At 52.4% G+C, this 20,049-nt stretch overlaps 1 protein-coding gene across 3 annotated transcripts in view; it reads right to left on the bottom strand.

Annotated features, from left to right (window-relative positions):
- Nucleotides 1-20,049, bottom strand: part of LOC132250692 (syncytin-A-like) — a 77,954-nt gene that overhangs the window by 44,115 nt on the left and 13,790 nt on the right. The window contains exons 3-6 of one of the 3 annotated variants that reach the window (XM_059727667.1): nucleotides 11,740-11,873; nucleotides 10,900-11,044; nucleotides 5,696-10,505; nucleotides 3,158-3,217 (exon numbers count right to left, since the gene is read on the bottom strand). The gene's annotated coding sequence lies outside the window, so the exon portion shown is untranslated. Of the gene's footprint in view, nucleotides 1-3,157; nucleotides 3,218-5,695; nucleotides 10,506-10,899; nucleotides 11,045-11,739; nucleotides 11,874-20,049 lie in introns of those variants that run through there. The other 2 variants (XM_059727669.1, XM_059727668.1) reach the window with 2 other exon arrangements.

A 20,049-nucleotide genomic window follows, 5' to 3' on the forward strand; every position in this document is an offset into this window, starting at 1 on the left:
AGGGGGGGTACCCAGGGGAAGCACCAGGGAACAGGAGCACTGGGACACAACAGCTCCTCAAATGAGGAACAAGTAAAGAGGCAGGGAGGTTAAGAAGGTGGTGATGGGAAAAGGGAAGGAAGGTTGCAGGCAGATTCCCCCCTGTGTAGGCTGAGGATATGGTCAGGGCCTGACAGACCACACTGACTATTGCAGACGACGGACCTACCAGAAGTCTAACTTACAAATGACACGTACTTAAGCTGGCATACAATGAATAAGCCATGAGCCTACGCTTGCATCCCAAGGAACGGCCAAAGAGAGTGGAATAAGAATCTGTTTCTCAAGACTTTAATACCAGACAAGACCAAGAGCGAGTAGCTGCTTTCCGGAACAGTGGGAAACAGCGGCTATGAGCAGCAACTGGTGTTTGGTTTTGTGACCCTGTCACAAGTTAAAATAGGTCTAAATGGCAGAGTTTAACAAACACAAAGCAAGGAGTGTTCCCAGGCAGGCAAGGAAAGAGATGAGCAGTGTTCCTCCCTTCCAGAGTTGGAGTTTTCCCAGGGACACAGGCCCCAGCCATCGACATGTCCCAAGTGCACAGAAAAATGGGTTCAGTCTCGTTCCCAAAGTTTCAGCAAAACAAGTCTGCGTGACACCCGTCGGACTATCGGTTTGAAAAGCCCACGTAAAAATTAGGTTTAAACAAAGGGAAACTACAAAGACCTTTGCAAAGTGGAGACAACCTGCTGTTAGCCTCTTCCTCCCTCCTGCATCTCCCCAGCTGGTAGACTTGACAATCTGTATTGTGGTGTGACAAGTCACTAGGTAGGCATAGCACAAAGGGTTTATTCTTATGCCTCGAGGTGTGATCTATAAAAGTGCACATTATAGCCCTGTCTCTAGCCACTTTATCCAGTTTGGAGGGTTGTAATCCTTTACCGGCTAAGAGGGACTGGAGTGTCACTGGGAAATGTCATTGTGTCTTCACTTTACATACAAAAAGGGTAATTGGCAGGGACCCAGGGTTTCCATTCGCCAAGGAAAAATGCAGTAAAACCCAGTTTGTCACCTTAAGGATCCCCCCCCACAAAATGACTCTGAAAACCATGCTAAGCTTGGCCCTACTCACAAAAGTTAAAATACAGAATAATAATGCTAACTGCATAATGCAAGATGATGCGATTTCATGGCTAGGCCATCTAAGAAGGAATTATGAAGCATTTCTTCCACCTTATCTGACTATATTCAGGATGATTTCACGCAGACTCTTAGTTGTCTGGTGTGTAACCGTATGAAATGTCTATCCTTGATTAATTAGTATGATAAATATTTCTTTTGCGACTAACTCGTGTTTATGTGCCGAAAGACATTCTCCATACGTAATAGATGTCTCCTCCTGATTTAGTACATTTTTCCTAGCGGTTAATCAGTTTCTCAATATGTTCCAAACTGGATAACCTCTTGTTACTGAAGAAGGTAACTCGTTCAAATTAGAAATTTCTGATCACCGGTAATTAGCAGGTTTTTCCTGTCAATTACTGCTTGGGACTCTGTCTTGATTTACACATGCTAAACTAAGGGTATAAAAAAAAGCAATAAAGCAGCACACGCGCGCTTCAGGAGTGAAAAACCTCTCTGACACGGCTTGCTGATGTGCCCAACTTACTCAAGAAGTTGAAGAGAAACAGACCGCCTGTTTGGCAAGAAATCATCACCTTATAGCTAATTACTGGACTTTGATTTGGTTTGGAATCACTTGACTTGATCTTAAATACTTGTAGTAAATAAAGCCTTCCTGTCACTCATCGAATGAGGTGTCGTGTCAATCCCTGGGCTAGTCCGGAATCCTAGGTTTTTATTTGCCGACACCCAGCCCCCCCAGATTTTCTCTTTTAGATGAGAGAGATCCAGATTTTCTCCTTTAAAGGGGAACAGCATGACCAACGGTGGGTTTCTCCTTGCAGGCTGGCAGAGTTTCATCCTGCAAGGCTCTCGGGGGAATAGAAGGAGGGGTCACAAAGGGTTGCTATGCGCATGTGAGCATGTACACACCTGCCCACAGCCTGGAGATTGAGTCCCCACAGGGAAGTCAGGTGCAGCGGGAGGTAGTGAATTGAGGCCCCCATAAATAGGGAGTGAGGGACTTGGGCAGGGCTGGGGCTGCTGCCCAGCTGTGCCCGTGCATGGGGCCTGGGGCTGCAATACACAGCTACAGGGCTTAGGTGAGGAGTGGGCAGAGGGCTTGGCTGCCTGCCACTGCACACACTCCAGGGGGGATGGGGTGCACACGCCTCCGATTTGTGCACACTGGGGGCAGGCTGCCCATTGCAGGCTTGGTCTTCCAACCCTGCTGACCTCTCTGCAAAGCCTCTGTGGCCCAGTGGGTGAGAGCTGGCACAGGAGGGCAATATAGGGCACAGAAGAGCTCAGTGCCACCACCGTGACCACTACACTACCACAGCAAGTTGCCCCCTGCCCGCCAGACAGCACCGGGGATGGCAGCACAGAGTTCTTCCCCTTGCTGCTGCTGGGTGGGCACAGGGTGCCTCATCATGATAGCGTGGGACTTGCAGGAGAAGCACCAATCTTCCCTGCCCATCCCTGCTCTCTACTTCCACGCTGGGTCCTGCCCACTGGGCTCCAGAAACCCCAGGGGAAGGGCAACAGAGTGAAGTGCCCAAGCCCATAGCAGATAGCATGCACGCACCCCCCACAGGCTCTACTCAGGCTGTGCCATCCATGAAAGCAGGAGCTGTGCTCCGCTCCCCCCTCAGGCCACAGCAGCTGCCGCCTGACACATCCAGGACCCCGATCCAGTAACCCTGGCAGCTGGGGTGCAGCATGTGGCTGTGGGTGGGAACTGAGGGGCACTGCCAGGGCCCAAGGGACCATGCTTGGCAACTAAGGGGCGCTGGCAGGCTAGGGGGCCATGGGTGGGGAGTGACGAGTACAGGAATGGCCACGAGGTTGTGCACCGGTAAGATTCCAAGTGGCTTTAACATTGGAAACATATCAATAAAACAGTGTTCAACCAATCCCTATATATATAGTGGCATTTCCCTTTGATCATGAAAAAAGGTGGATTTGGGGGGCTAATCAGAGATTTTGTGATTTGTTTTTTCTTCTGAGAAAAGCAGGATCCCTGGTAATAAGTAAAGGAATGGCTACTTACCTAGAATGTTGTCTCTTAACCTGCAAAACTGTCCTCACCATAACAGAACTGTAGGCTTGTCTGTCAAAAGATTAAACAGTACCTGGTTCTCCATAACGTACATGACTGATTAAAAACACCCTCTACGTCCATCACACACAGCTGAAACTGGATAAAGAAAAGTCGTCTCATAAACTCCAAGCAATTTCAGGGCTCAGCAACAAGAGCCACAAATGGGACACTGGATATGCTGAGATCAGCCAAGGAAATCCAGGCTGAAATGCTACTGGCTAAAAGGTAAAAAAACAAAACAAACAAAAAAAACCAAACTATTCCACCCCAACTCATACTCTCAGAAAAACTATCTGGCAATTTTTATCTGGAATGATTATACTTAGTGGACAAACGAGGCCCCTCGATGCAGAACGATATTCCATCACTGCTAAAGTACCGAGTGTCTGCTCGAGTCTAAGGTGAGGATTCTTAGGGAGTCCTGAACACTCCTCACCCTTCTTCTGCTACGCTACATTACTCCTCCCTCCCAATTCTCTGATCCCAGAAGCTGTTCAGTCTGAAACACCATGAGTAGCATGTGAGAGAAGTCTTGAGGGAGTTGAGATGTATAGGTCAGTAATCACATGCAATGCTAATGAGGTGACCTCTGGAAAGACAAACAGTCCCAGGCCTCGCCTCAGTTTCCCTGCTCTCCACTCTATTGGCCGAGCGCTCCTTACCTCAGACAAACAGGGTGGAATACAGAAATTTCAACCTGAACTCTATAAAACCCCCGCACAAAGGTAGAGATGCGGGATTCTGGAACCGCCCTCAAACCTGGGGGATGGATTGCAAGGGGCCGTTGCACCTTCCCACCCGGTACCGTGTATGCCTATGTATTCTTTGCTTTACGTAGCTGCTGTCAGCAAAAGTGCCTGACTACTAATATCCCAATAGACTGGTGTACATTTTTTGAAGGAACTTGCTCCAGCTTATCTTCTACTTCTCCAGAGCCATCCTGGATGTAACATGTGGATCTGCACGCGCAAAATACTGCCCACAGGCCAGATCCAGCATGGGGAGAGACATTGTCTGTTCCTCGGTCCCGTCTGGCTCGGGCACTGTCCAGCCCGTGGCACATCGTGCCGTCCCTGCGAATGCGGCAGGGCTGTGGCTGGACTGCCCTTCTAGGCAGCCTGGACAGCAGTGGCTCCTTCCAGCTGTCACTGCCACTGGTCCCAGCACCGTGCTACTGGCAGTTCCCCCACGCACAGCCCCGATCCCGCCCCACCCCGCCCCAGCTCTGGACTTAGCCCAATGGAGGAGATCAGCCAGACCCGCATGCACAGCCCCGACCCTGCTCTGGACTCACCCACCCACGCTGACCAATGGCACCAGCAGCAGCAGTCGAGCAGAAGCTGCTGCTCGATGAAAAAGAAAAACTGTTCCTCCCCTGCTGCTGGGTCCTTTTTTGCTGCAGCCGCTCATAGCTTGCACCCGTGCTGCCCTGCATCTCCTCTGCACTGCCGCTGCTGCCCCAGCAGTGATGGTGGCAGAGGCTCAGCAGGGCAACCTGGGTGCAGGCTCCAGGTAGCTGTAGCAAGAACAGCCTAGTCACTGTAAGAGGGAGGGGCCATTTTTCTCTCATGCCAAGCAGCAGCTTCTGCCCGACCGCTGCCAGTACTCAATGTGGGTGGGCGGTCTGGAGCAGGAGCAATGCGGGCGAGGGTTGGAGCTGTGCACGCAGGTTGTGACTGGTCCACTATGGCTGAGGTGAGTCCAGAGCAGGCGTGGGGCAGGCTGGGATTGGAGCTGGGATTGTCCACTGTTGGTAGGGGCAGGGATGAGCCGTAGAGCCCACAAGCTTGGCACATTTGGGGCTCGGGCGGAGGGAGGTGTTGACTGCCCTGCTGCAACTCCCCAAAACTGCCTGTGTGGGCCACAAGTCCAAATAGTTGCCCGCCCCTGGCTGACACCAATGTCCACCATATACAGGAGACAATGCTACCACTGCACAGCCAGAGGAGGAGGGACAAGGAAACAAACAGAAAAACACCTTAAAGCTGAGAGAAGCAAAGAGCGGGGGGCAAAGGAGTATTCTCCCCACTTCCCCTACAACTCTCGAAAGGAAGTTGAAAAATGTGGTGCAGGCCTGCTGCAGACTGGGACAGGACAAGGGATTTCATGGGAAGCCTTCCGAGGAAGGATGAGACTAGGAGAGGCTGTCAGGTAGGACAAGGTCACAGGGCCTGGATATTGGGCACATAAGGTTCAGTGGCTAACAAGTGCTGAAGCCTGCACACATCGAAGTGCTCAACACCTCATCCTGGCACAGGAAGGGAGAATACAAAGGCTGTGGGGTCTGGGCCACTGGGATCCTGTGAGCCAAGGGGCAGGTCATTGCTTTTGGAGGGTGCTACCAGCAGTTAGAGGCAAGAGCTGCAGTCACTGGAGGTGTTATCATAGGAGCACGACACACAGATGATGTGCCTCCAGGTAGAAGCCTAAGCAGCTGCGGGTGCATTTTGCCCGATGAGAGTGTTTAAGGCAGAAACTCGTACTCACCTGTTACCCGTGGTGCCTTGGATATTTCCAAGTCCCATTTCTTTCACGCTGCAGCTCCTCGCTGACACTGCTTCCATGAACAGGTGCACAAGGAGCAGTTGGAAAAAAAGGAAAGAACCACGTTAGACCGTTTCATTAGAGTGAGAAGACACACACCATTAACCGCACCGCAGTAGATGAAATGACCCCCATGGGCCAGCCCGGCACATTCCCGTTCAGACTTATCAAATGACCACACACACACACACAAAAAATCACACTTTTCTACACACACTACTACAAAAAAGGTTTCCAAATCACCATGCATTTTCCCTCATACAACATAACCATATTTCCATATGCTTACCCCATCACCACACAATTTTCCACAGGTTGCACAAAACAGTTCCCAAATCACCCTAAAGTTACCACACCTTTTTCTAAAAATTAAATTACCATATTTCCATGCAAAACCCCTATAGTTCCAAATGTCCTATATACCACAAGGTCCTAAATGCCACAACAAAAATCGCATTTCCAAACATTTCCAGGAAAAAGTTCACAAAGCACCACAGAACTCTCCCAATACCACTATATTTCCCCAAAACGTTTCTACAAAAAAAACTTCCATATCACCACACAAAATGACCAACCTCCCACCTAAAAAAACCCACAAAAAAACCACCACACTGCTAGAAAAAAGGTTTTCAAATCAGCACCAGTTTTCAACATGGAAACCACCACATGTCCAAACACAGGCACACACATGCCCACAAAAATTTTTCCAACCCCTGCCCACCATTTCCCTCACACAACACAAGCATATTTCCACACTTACCCAGTCACCACAAACTATTCCACAAGTCCCACAACACACAAGTTCCACAAAAACAGTTCCTAAATCACCCTAATATTACCAGACCATTTTCCACACACAAAAAATCACCAGATATTTCCACTCACATTTCCACATACACCTGCCAAATCACCAGTTTTCCACGCAAAAAAAAAAATCACACTTCCAAAACAAATCCTCTCTCACCACACACCATCACATCTTCCACAAAAAAGCACATTTCCACAGACACGCTCCCCAGTCCCCACAGAATTCTCCCAATACCACGTTTCCCCACACCTTTCCACCAACGCATCACCAAATTACCACAAAATGACTAACCTTCCACCAAACAAAATCAGCACTTCCAGATAAAAAGGGGGTTCTCAAATCACCACACAGAACAAACTGTTTTCCACACAAAAGTCGCCACATACCCTCAAAAAAGGTTTCCAAATCCCCACACCGTTTCCCCCACACAACACAACCATATTCCCATGCACACAAATTTCCAGTTCCCACAAACACCAGTTGCACAAACAGCTCCCAAATTACCCTAAAACTACCACACCATTTTCCACTGGCATAATCACCACATTTCCACAGAGTTCCTAAATCACCAGTTTTCCACACAAAAAATCACGTTTTCTAACAAACAAGGTCCTTTCGTACCACACATCACCAGTTTTTCACAAAATTTTAAATTTCCACACACTCCCAAATAAACGTCCCAAATCCCCACAGACCTCTCCCAACGTCACAAAATATCTCCAAACATTTCCACAAAAACGCCTCCAACTCACCACAAAAGATGTCTGGTTTTCCACACGCAAGTCACCACAAGCCCACACACGAGCCAACAAAAAAAATTTCCAAATCCCCAGACCATTTCCCTCACACAACACAGCCGTATTTCCATACAGTGAACCAACCCCCGTACAATTTTCCACAGGTCCCACGACACACCAGTCACACAAACAGTTCCCAAATCACCCTAAAATTACCACACCACTTCCACACACAAAATCAACAGATTTCCACACACATTTCCACAAAGTTACCAAACCATCACGTTTCCACACAAAATAGCAGTATTTCCAAAAAAGGCACTATATCACCACACACAATGACCAAATTCCCCCCAAACAATCACATTTCCACAATTTCCAAATACAGGTCCCAACTCCTCACACAATTCTCCCAATACCACCATATTTCACACATTTCCACAAAACATCTCCAAATCGCCACACTAAAGGACCAACTTCCCACCAAAAAGATCACACTGCCACAAAAAATGTCTCCCAAGTTCCCACACAAAACAGGCAGCATGAAAACCCCCCGGTGCTCTCACAGCTCCACGCCCCTGCTCACAGGCACATTTCCACCCCCTCCCCCGGGTCCGTCCGGCGCCGGGGCCTGCCCGCCCGCACCGCGCTGCCCCGCCGCGCAACGAGGCCGCACCAGGCGCCCCAGGAGAGCGGCGGCTCCGACCCCGTGCGGGGGGCGAGCAGCGCGCCCAGGGCCAGGCGGGCAGGACCAGCGTCCCGCCAGCACCAGCTCCCCGGCTCGAGGAGGAAGGGGCCGAGCTGCGGCACCGCGCACAAAACACCCGCCCGCCCCGCCCGTGGCCATGGGGGATCCCGCCTGCAACGCCGATGCCTCCGCTGGGCAAGCGGCTGCCTGACAGCCCCGAGGGCCGCGCACAGCACCCCGGTCTGCTCTGCCCCGAGCCAGCCTTGCAGACGGCCCCACACGTGCCGGCTCAGAGCTGCCCCTCGTGTCCAGAGCGCACGGCAGCGCCGGAGCCCGGGTGCTGCTGCGGAGCGTGCCCGCCACCCACCGGGCTCTGACTGACACCGGGAACCGCGTGTCCACCCCACGCCTGATAACGCTGCAGGCCCTGGCTCCCACGTGCTGCTCTAATGAGGAAGCATCCTGCTTTTCCCAGATTAAAAAAAAAAAAAAAAAGCAAAATCTCTGATAGATAACCCCAATAATTCTCAAATAAAAACACCAAAATGCCTGATTAAAATGAAAAGCCCCTCAACTCCCCACTCCGCCCAACCTCCTGGCCCCCAGCTCTACCAGAGAGGGCCCCCAGCTGCCAGCACTATGGGGCCAGGGACCCGTGTCCACGGCATCCTGCCCGGCAGGAGACAGCGGCTGCTGCAGCAGACCAAAGCCCAGCTCCCCCCACCCACTGCCTGCCTGCTGCGGGCTCAGGCTGGGTGGGGGGTTCCTCACAGCTGTGCGCATTCCCGAGGAGCAGCGGGAACCCGTGCCCACAATCCTGTGTGCAGGGCAGGGGCAGGCTGCCCACTGCAGACTCGGGCTCCCTCCCTGCTGCCCTCGCCCCAGGGCCTCTGCAGCCCAGCAGGGGCAACCCATTGCTTTCAGGAACAGTGGGACCACATCCCCAGCCCACACAGCACCAGTGAGGGACACAACCCCATGCCACCATGCACTTAGGGGACGCATTGCCCCCGCTCCCCCACCAAACCCAGCCATGGATCACCTGTTCACCCACCTGAGTCGCATTTGGGACTGATCTCTTCCGTGGGGACAAGGCTGCGGGTCAGGAGTGAGGGCAACACAAGACAAGCAGAAGCTGCGGGCTGGGAGTCAGGGGCACCAAAGCATCCCACAAGCATGGGCTGGTGGGCAGCAGCACAGAGCACCCCCAGCACCAGGCTCCTCCCCCACTAGCCAGAAGCACAGGGACCCCCCCCCAGTGCCCTGCCCTGCACTAGGACGCTGCCACAGACCTGCATGCACCCCTCACCTGGTCTGGAACACATCTCTGACACCCGTGCATCCTGGTCCCTGCTCCTTTGTAGTTCAAACCCAACAATACCATAAAGTCCCCCCTGGCTCTACGCTCAGGTGACTGGGTCTGCACAGGCAGTGTCATGTCACCCAGGGGGAAACCTGCACCCACACCCCATGGGCATGGAAGAAAAATGGTTGCACTGCCCAGGCACCTACATGAACTGCACCCCCCCACCAAGTGTTTCCCGGGAAGCTCACAGAGGGCAACACAGTGCGATTCCCTCATCTCTGTGCCTTACCCCATACACCTTCTACTGCTGCAGACCTGGAAGCATTTTGCAAGGTGCTCCGTACAGCAGTTTCATCTTAACTCCATAGAAAAATTGCTCCCTCTTAAGGGCAACTGTGCACCCCCTTACATCACCTTCCCACATACACAGGAGGCAGTGGCTACACAGCAGAAGCACAGACAGAGGAGGAGAGAGGGGAAAAAAGGGCCCTGAGACAAACAGCTTCAGGCTGAAACAAGTAAAGAGTATGCAGGCATAAAACTCTCTTCCCCACCTCCCTTGCAACTCTCCACGTGCAGCTGGGAAATACTGGTGGAGCCAACCTGCAGACTGGGATGGGACAAGGGATTTCATGGGAGGCCTTCAGGGGAAGGGTGAGACAGAGGCTGACAGAAACATTAGGGTAATGGGCTCTGTGGTGTTGGCCACAGGAGGACGAGAGGTTAATATGTGCTGAAGCTGCCACTGTTCCAAGTGCTCGACACCTAATCCAGACACCAGGAGGTACAACAGCAAATCTCTGGGTCTGAGCCACTGGTATCAGCCTGGCCCAGGGGCAGGCCATTGCTTTTGCAAGGCTCTCCTAGTAGTTGGGAAGCAACAGCTGCAGCCGCTGGAGGTGCTAGCTTTGGATGCTTGCAAGCAAACAACGTGCATCCGGTCAGAAGCTGAGGCAACTGCTGGCGTGCTGCGTTCCCTGACCGTGTCCAAGGCAGGAATGCGCAGGCACCTGCTGCCAGGGCTGGCTTGGATGTTTCCGGGAGACCGGTGCGGGCCCCAAACGCTTGTTTCTCAGTAGCTCACGCAGGGACCCGTTGCAGATGCGACGGATGTCGGGGACCCTTCTTTCTACTCCAGGCCTTTTGGTGCCAAATGTCACGTTGCGCCTCCTCACCGATAAGCTGGTTCCAAAGACAGGAGCGCAAGGACTAGCCTGTGAGAAAGGACAGACGCACATCAGACACTTTCACGCAAGGTAAAATGCTCACACTGTTAACCCCAGCACAAATAGCGATAAGATGACCCTGCTGCCAGCCTCGGCCATTTTCAAGGTGCCTAGGCTGAGCCGCACTTATGCTGTTAAGCACAAGGGCCAAGGCTTTGTTCTGAGTAACCGCAGTGTGAACCTTTGCAGTTGTGACAACTAACTTGGTCAGCAAGTAAAGGAAACCATCAAACACAATTAAACAAAGCACAAGGCCTAAAAGGAGCTAACAGACCATACATAAATGATCCCTATATGGTATATCATAGATTTATCTTTAGCTAGCAGTGTGGCAATTGATGTAACTAAATATATTGCATGTTATTTTCTATAATAGATATACTTTTGCCCTCCTCTGAACCCTCACAAGGGTGTCCACATCCCTCTTGAAGTGTGGCGTCCAAAACCGGACAGAGTACTCCAACTGCAGCTCGTCCAATGTGGCATAGAGGGTAAGTATCACCTCCCTGGACCTGTTTGTCCTGCACCTGCGAACGCATGATAAAGTGCAGTTAGCTTTACCAATCGCTTTGTCACGTTGACAACTCACGCTCATCTCGGTGTCAACAATCACTCTGAGATCTCTTTCCACTGCTCTGATGCTGAGAAAGCTCTCCCGCAGCCTGTAAGCGTGCCAGTGATTCCTTCTCCCTAGGTGCAGCACTTTGCACTCGTCTTTGTTCAACTGCATCCTATTCTGGTCTGCCCATTTTTCCAACCTGTCCAGGTCCCCACAGATTTGGTCCCAACCCTCTAATGCACTGGCTCTCAAACTTTGTTTTGCATGGACCGCTTGAAAATTGCCAAGGGTCTCAGCGGACCACTTAATCTCTGTCACCAGAAAAAAATTAATCAACTGCAGGGCCAAATGCAGAGATTCTCAATTGTTCTGCAACCTTTCTGAGGACCACCTACATGGAGCTCATGGACCAGTGCTGGTCCAGAGACCACAGTTTGAGGACCTCTGCTTTAGCATGTTAACGTTACCCATAAATTTGGTATCATCTGCATATTTGGACAGAGGGCTTTCCACACCCTCATCCAAGTGACCGATGAAGACATTAAACAGCACAGGTCCAAGGACCGAGCCTTGTCAGACTCCACTGCCCACATCTTTCCAGGTTGATATCAACCCATCCACCACCATTCTCTGGTTATGACACCGAGCCATTTTGCCACCCACCTGATCGTGTAATCATCTACGTGACAGCGGCTCAGTTTATTAATGACATTAGAATGAGATACCATGTTGAAGTCCTTCTTAAAATGCAAGTAGATGACATCTACCTCAATTCCTGTGTCTAAGCATTTTGTGACCTGGTCATAAAAAGAAACAAGGTTAGTCAGGCAGGATCTACCTGCTATGAATATGTGCTCACTGCCCTTCAGCATCCCCCCACCTTCCAGGACTCCCATAAATGTGATCCTTAATGTTTTCCAAGGTTTTCCTCAGAATAGAAGTGAGACTAACTGGTGTCTAGTTACCCAGATCCTCCTTTCCCTTCTTAAAGATAGGGACCACATTGGCCCTTTTCCAGCCCTCTGGGACCTGACCCGAGTGCCACGAGTGCTCAAACAGCTGTGCCAGGGCTCCCCTATGATGCTGCCAAATCCTTCAGCACCCTTGGCATCTTGGATGAAGATCACGTGGGTCTGCTGACTTAAACACATCCAGTCTTTCCAAGTGCAGGCATAAAACTCTTCACCAAGTTGGCACAAACACTTGGTGGGCTGGTATCCCTTTTATGCCTGTCTAGCATCCAACTGGGAGATCTGTCCTGATCCATGTTCAGGAATACAGAAGCAAAAAACTCACTGAAGAGCTCAGCCTTGCCCTGCCCACCCCACCTATCACTATTTGCCCTAGTTTGTCCTGTAGGGTTCCTGTGCTACCCTGCACCTTCTTTTTACTCCTTATATACCTAAAGAAAGACTTTTTAGTTGTTTTTAATTTTTGTTGCCAGCCCAAGTTCCATTTCTGCTTGACCCTTTCTAACTGCCCCCCTGCAAGTGCGGGCCAAGTAGGTATACTCCACCTTGATAGATCTCACATGCTTCCACTGTCTATATGCCTCTTTTTTGCCCCTAGGTTTTCCTGCATTTCCCTGTTCAGCCAAGAGGGTTTTTTGGCCCCTTTTTCCCCTCTCCTGTGCAACGGGATCATCTTCTTCTACACCTGTAGGATTGCTCCCTTTAGGAACAACTGCCCTTCCTGGACTCCCATCTCACCAATGCTCCTGTTCTTCAGTGCCTCGCTAACTAATCTCCTGACCACACTGAAGTCTAGCACTCCTACCCTACTGGTTATCTTTTCCACCCTGTGCCAGGTAGTGAATCCAATAAATGGATGGTCACTGTCCCCTAGGTTACCTTGTGTCAGTCGATCCCCTACCAGGTCATCCCCTGTAGCCAGCACCAAGTCCAGTAAGAGGTCCCTAGTGGGACCATATACCTCCTGTGTTAGATGAAGATGCTCTTTGCAACAGTTAACAAGTAATAAGCCTGCATTTACATCACAAGCAATGGCCTGAGAAAGTACAATAAGAATCTGTTTCTCCAGCCTTCAATACCAGGCTGTCACAACCCAAGGGTGTGATTTTTGTTTTGTGTGCACTTTGGCACCGCTGAATTATTTTCCCGCCAATTTGAAGCTTTCTTTGCAGGGTGCATTTCTTAGCTGCAGAAAGGAGATGCACGTTGCAAGGAGTTCCCGCCATTTGTATTAAAATTCGAGCCCCATTATTGGCTTGTGTTAAAATATTCCCACGTGGCAGCTAGCGATTGGCTTGCTAGCCGTATAAGAGGCTTGAGTGGTTTCCGCCCAAGTCAGAGGACTCCACTAACATCAGGAGAAGGAGACTTCATGTCTTGTGAAGATCTCTAAGCGCTACGGAGCCTATTGGACCCAGCGTATTTCAGGAAGGCAACAGGGGTCTGATCAGCCTCTAGCCTCTCCCCGTCGCCAAGCGCAATCCTTGACGTATCCCTCTTCCCTGCGCGCAAAAAAAAAAAAGGATCCACGGAGCCTAGCAAACTTCATGTGAGTCTATTCAGAGCTTTTTGCTTCGAGTACTTTCTTCGGTTGGCGCAACGGGCTCGCGGTTTAGAGCCTCCAACCGGATTGGGCTAGAAGGTTCATGGGAAGGAACTCTAGTCCGCCTCTCTTCTTTTCTATCTGTAACTGCAACTCAAGCAAGTTTTCCTGCCTGCACTGCGACCATCTTCGGTGTAAGTAAAATAATCTTGAATCAACCATTACGTGCCCGTGCCTAATTCTAGCATGTCGCCTGCTTTCTCTGACCCAGCATGTCCGGGCTGCTGGCCACAGCCCGTGCCGCAAAAAAAGGGCCCCGGATCACTCCCGGCCCGCACACAGGTGAGACCAAAGATGAGTAACTGCTTCCTGAAAAGGTGGGAAAAAAGCAGCTTAAAACACCAACTGATTTTTGGTTTTGTGACCCTTTGTAAATTAAAATAGGTCTAGACAGCAGAGTAAAAGAAACAAAACAGGGCAAGGAGCATTCCCAGGTGGGCAGGGAAAGAGATGAGCAGTGCTCTTCCCTTCCAGAATTGTATTTTTTCCAGGGACACGGGCCCCAGCTCATTGGCATCTCCCAAGTCCACAGGAAAACAGATTCACTCTCATTCCCAAACTTCCAGGGACACCAATCTGCTTGACACATATCGGAATATCCATTTAAAAAACAAAGTGAAAACCACATGTAAACATTAGACGTGAACAGAGGAAAGCTTTAAAAGACCTTTGGAAAGTGGAGACAACCTGCTGTTAGCCGCCTCCTCCCTCCTGCACAGGTGAGAATCTATATACCAAACATCTCAAACTCCCCTGAAGTTGAACTGATGTCCTGCAGTGCTTCCTGAACAACAGGTTTTTTCATTTATTTTTCTGCTTAAAAAATTAAAATTTGGTGCTTTGCAAGCTGCTCTCTAGACAGGTTTCAGCATCAGCATAGAAAAGGGGAGTGAGGGGCACTGGCCTTGAGGGGGGTGTAGCTTGGGAGGGAGGGAAAATGCCATGGGCAGGGCACCAGCATATTACGGCTGCTCAGCGCCACAAAGCCATGTGGGGAGACAGCTGTATGGAGACGGACAGTTTTACAACAGTAGTCCTCCTTCCAGATACTCTGCTCCTAAAACCTGTTCCATATGAAACACCATGAGTAGCATGGGCAGATGTGGCCCATGGAGAAACTGTCTGCCCCTTGGCAGGTACATCAATTCTGTCTTGCCCAATCACTGTCTAGCCTCTGGTGCATCCTGCTGCCTCTGGGCATGCAGCGGGGTGCGCCTGGACTGCCTCTCCAGGCTGTACAGGCAAAGACAGCTGCTTCCAGTTTCTGCCGCCACTGCCCCAAACCCAAGCTACTGGCAGGGACCCACACGCACAGCTCCAACTCCATCCAGACAGTGCCCGCTCAGGACTAGGCCCGGCAGAGTGGATGAGCACCAGCCCAGCCCAGCCAGAACCCGTGCACACAGCCCAAACCCCAAACTGCACTGCACCTCCTCTACACGTGCCCACCCACACTGAGCAGCAGCCATAGCTGCTGGAGGTGAACACAAGCTCATGCTCGGGACAAGGGACAAGTGGCCCCACACCTTTCACGGCTACCAGGCTCTTCTGGGGGCAACTACTATGAGCCTGAGGCTGGACTGCCCTATGGTTCCTTTGGACAGCCGCCAAGGCCCTGCTGCATGGCCCGGAAGCAGCAGCGAAGGCAGTGGAGACAAGCCCCAGGGCAGCCCACATGTAGACTCTGCACAGCTGCAGGAAGAAGGGACTGGCCACCGTGAGGAGGAGTCATGTTTCCGCCATGTCAAGCAACAGCTACTACCACTGCTCAGTGTGCACAGGTTGTCCGGAGCAGGGGCACAGCGGGCCAGGGTTATGCACACAGGTTCTATCTGGTCAACTTTGTCCAGGGAGTCCAGAGAAGGTGCAGGGTGAGCTGGGGTTGGGGCTTAGGCTGGGCAGTGTTGGCAGTACGGGGAGGAGCCGTAGGGCACACGGGATCTGGGCTATTCAGGATCGGCACCACTGACCGGCCCGCTTCACCTCCCCAGTACCGCCTCTGTGACCCACAGGCCCAAAGAGCTGCCGGCCCCTGCCTTACACCAACATCCTGCATATGCGCAAGACACAGGCAGCACAGAGGAGGGGAGAAAAGGAAAACTGAAATACATAAACACCTTAAAGCTGACAGAAGCAAACAGTAGGGGGCAAGGAAGCACCACCTCCACCCTACAACTCTCTAAAGCAAGCTGGAAAACATTGGTGCAGGCCTGCTGCACGCTGGGACAGAAGATGGGATTTCATGGGAAGCCTTCCAAGGAAGGATGAGACTAGGAGAGGCTGACAGAGGCTGTCAGGTAGGACAAGGTCACAGGGGCTGGGTGTTGCGCACATAAGGAGGAGTGGCTAACAAGTGCTGAAGACTCAGAGGGCTCAACACCTCCCCCAGGCACAGGGAGAGAGAATACAAAGTCTGTGGGGTCTGGGCCCCCAGTATTCTGCAAGTCAAGGGGCAAGCCATAGCTTTTTGAGGGTGCTACCAGCAGTTAGAGGCAAGAGCTGCAGTCAGCGGAGGTGTTACCGTTGGAGCAGGGCACGTGAATGACGTGCCTCCAGGCAGAAGCCTAGGCAACTGCTGGTACGTTCTGTCCGCTTGGCGTGTCAAAGCAGGAACACGTACTCACCTGTGGTGCTTTGGCTGTTTCCAAGGGACCGCCACACCCGTCTCAGTTTCCAGAATGACCCTTGCAGACACAACAGCTCCTGGGGGCCCTTCTGCCCCAAGTAACATTTGTCAAACTGCAGCTCACCACTGATATGCTGGTGCCAAGGACAAGTGCATGAGGAGAGCCTCAGAGAAAGGGCACACCCATGTTAGACCGTTTCACACGAGTGAAAATGTACACGCTGTTAACCGCACCGCAGTGGATAAGACGACCGCCATGGGCCGACCCAGCACGTTTCCATTAAGGGTACCCAAATCACTACACAAATATCATCACTTATCTATACACATTCCTACAAAAAGGGTTTCCAAATCCCCAGAAAATTTCCCTGACACAACCTGACCATATTTCCATACGCTTGCCCAATTGCCACGCAATTTTCCACACATCCTACAACAAACCAGTCCCCTAAAAACCCTCCCAACTCACCCTAACATTACCACACCATATCCACATAGAAAATCACCATATCTCTAAACACAGTTCTACAAACTACTCCTAGAGTAACCAGTTTTAAATACAGAGCCACTGTGTTTTCAAGGAAAGGAGCTATCATCACACACAATTCCCAGTTTCCCACAGCAAAAAACACATTTCCACATACATCCAGAAAAAAGGCCCCAAATCCCCAGCTTTCTCCCCAAAGTCTCCATATTTCCCCAAACGTTTCCACAGAAACGCCCCAAATCACCACATTAAATGACCAACTTCCCACCCACAAAATCACCGCACTGCCAGAAAAAGGGACACAGCCCCCAAAGACACCCCCGTGTCCTGCCCCCGCCGCTGCCGAACGGGGCCGGGCCGGGCGCCCCAGGACAGCGGCGACGACCGCGGGGCCAGAGGCAGGCGGCGCGGGGCAGCGTCCCGCCAGCACCGGCTCTGCAGCTCCCGGGCTGCGGCACCGCGCACCCCGCACGTGCCCCGCTCCCACGTGGGTCACAAAACCAAGGTCCCCCCGGCGCCGCACCAGGGTTCGAAGGAGAGCGCGCTCGGTGCTGCCCCCGGTGGCTCACGCCGGGCACTGCAGCGGGGGAGAGAAGCGGGGGGGCGGACGCTCCTGAGGACGGCTCAGTGCTGCTCTCCTGTGGTCACGCCGCGCATTGCAGCCAGCGGACAAGGACGGGGACAAAAGCAGCTCCACGTGTCCTCCTGTCCCTGCAGCCGGGCGCGGAGCCGGGACAACGGCGGGGAGGGGAGAATCGCTCCGTGCTGCCGCGGGGCTCCCGCTTCTATTCTACACGCAGCACGCGCACTGTATACACATCTGCACACGCATCCCACCTCCACGCATTTCTGTCATGACAAGGACGTAGAATACGAATAATACCGGCAATTCTTCGCCCCCCCGCACCGGGCTCAACACGGTACTTATGTTAAAGCAAGGATCCCCACTCTCCACTGGAACAGATGTCATGCAGTTCTTACTGAACAACCTTTTTTTCATTTTTTATTCACTTTAAAACAGGGAAACACCGTGCAAACCTTGCTAGGAACGACACACCTCAGAAAGGAGCCCACAGGCAGAATCGGGCCACACGCGGGGCACGCGGCCTTCGGCCAAAGGGCCACCCCCCGCCCTTCCAGGTGCCCGTCCCGACCCGGCCCCGCACAGCCCACGCCGCGCCCTGCCAGCGCAACGGAGCCGCTGAAGATCAGAGTCGGACCAATCAGCACGCAGTTGTGTCTACTCCTCCTACCAAACCCAACAGCCAGTCAGAATGCGGAGAACGAGACTTCCTCCTGGACCCGCCTCCACCGGCAGAGGCCAATCAAAGCGAGGAAGGTCGGAGTCTCCGAGACCCCGCCCATACAGCTCTTCCACCCAATCGCGACTCGCCTCAAGGCGGCCAACGGGAACACGCGCCTCTGATACCGGCCCTGCCGCGCGCTCCAGGACACGCCCCCAGCCCCGGCTCCTCTGACGATCGCTGGCGGGAGCCGCACGCGGGACCGACCTTTTCCGTGGGGACAAGAACGGGGAGCGGGGGCTGCGGGTCAGCAGTGACGGCATCACAAAACAAGTGGAGACGAAGAGCTGGGAGTCAAGGGCGTTAAAGCATCTCACTAGCATTGGCTGCGGGGGCGGCAGCAAGGGGCATTCCCCAGGACCAGGCTCCTCCCACACAAGCCAGAAGCACAGGGACCCCCAGTGCCCTGCCCCAGACATGTATGAAACCCCTCACTGGTTTGTAACCCAATTCGGACCAGTGCATCCTGGTCCCTGCTCCTTTGCATTTCAAACCCAACCATACCATAAAGTTCCCCCTGGCTCTGTGCTCAGGTGACTGCGCCTGTACAGGCAGTGTCATGTCACCCAGGGGGAAACCTGCACCCAAACCTCATGGGCTAAAGCTCAGGCATGGAAGAATGGTTGTACTGTGACCCACTCAACCTCCCGCAACAATGTGTTTCCCTGGGATCTCACAGAGGGCAACACAGAGCCATCCCCTCACCTCTAACCCTTACCCCATTTGCCTTCCACTGCTGCAGATGTGTAGGCACTTCGCATGATGCTCTGTAGAGGGGTTTCAGCTGAACTCCGTAAGTAAATAGTTCTGACTGGAGGCCTATGTACACCCTCATACACCACCTCCCAGCATACACAGGAGACAGGAGGGCTACGCAGGGGCAGCATATACAGAGGAGAACAGAAAAGGAGCACTGGGACAGACAAGCAACTCCAAGCTGAAAAAATGAAGGAGCGTGCAGGCAACGAAGGCTCTTTCCCACCCACCTCACAATTCTCCAGTTGCAGCTAGGAAATACTGGTGTAGCCCCACTGCACATTGTGATGGGACAAGGGTTTTTATGGGAGCCAGCATGGGAAGGCTGAGACAGAGGCTGACAGAGACAGCATGGTCATATGCCCTCTGGTGTTGGCCACAGGAGAATGAGAGTCTAATACGTGCTGATGCTGGAAGAGGTCCAAGTGCTCAGCACCTAATCCAGGCACAGCAGGAAACAACAGGAAGGCTCTGGGTCTGGGCCACTAATATCAGCCTAGCCCAGGGCAGGCCATTGCTTTTGCAAGGCGCTCTAGTAGTTCAGAGGCAAGAGCTGCAGTCACTGCAGGTGATACCTTTGGACATGTGCAAGCAAACAACGTGCATCCAGTGAGAAACCAAGGCAACTACTGGCATGTTGTGTTCCATGAGGGTGTCCAAGGCAGGAACATGCACTCACTTGCTGCCAGGGTTGGCTCGGATCTTTTCAAGAGATTAGCGCAGGCCGCATAACCCTGTCTCTCTACAGCCTGCACAGGGACCCTTTGCAGACGTGTCAACTGTCGGGGGCCCTTCTACCCGACATTTTGGAGCCAATCGTCACACTGAACCTCTTCACCAATAACCTGGTGCCAAGGACAGTTGCACAAGGACTAGCCTGTGAGAAAGGGTGGATCCACATCAGACACTTTCACACGATGTAAAACGCTCACACTGTTAACCACAACACAGATGACAGTAACAGGATCCTGCTCCCGGCCTCGGCCATTTTCAAGGCACCTAGACTAAGCTGCAGAAGTGCTGCTAAGCAGAAAGCTCGAAGCCTTCTTCTCACTGAACGCAGCATGAACCCTTGCAGATATGACAACTAACTTGCCCAGCAAATAAAGGAAGGGCCCGAGAGGGGAGTGGGCAGGGGCCTGACTCCCTGCCACTGCACACACTACCAGGGAGAAATGGGAGCACATGCCCCCCAGATTTGCACGTTGGGTGGTGGCAAGCTGCCC

The sequence above is a fragment of the Alligator mississippiensis genome, chromosome 5 (assembly GCF_030867095.1).
Source record: "Alligator mississippiensis isolate rAllMis1 chromosome 5, rAllMis1, whole genome shotgun sequence".
In the NCBI taxonomy this organism is placed as follows: domain Eukaryota; kingdom Metazoa; phylum Chordata; order Crocodylia; family Alligatoridae; genus Alligator; species Alligator mississippiensis.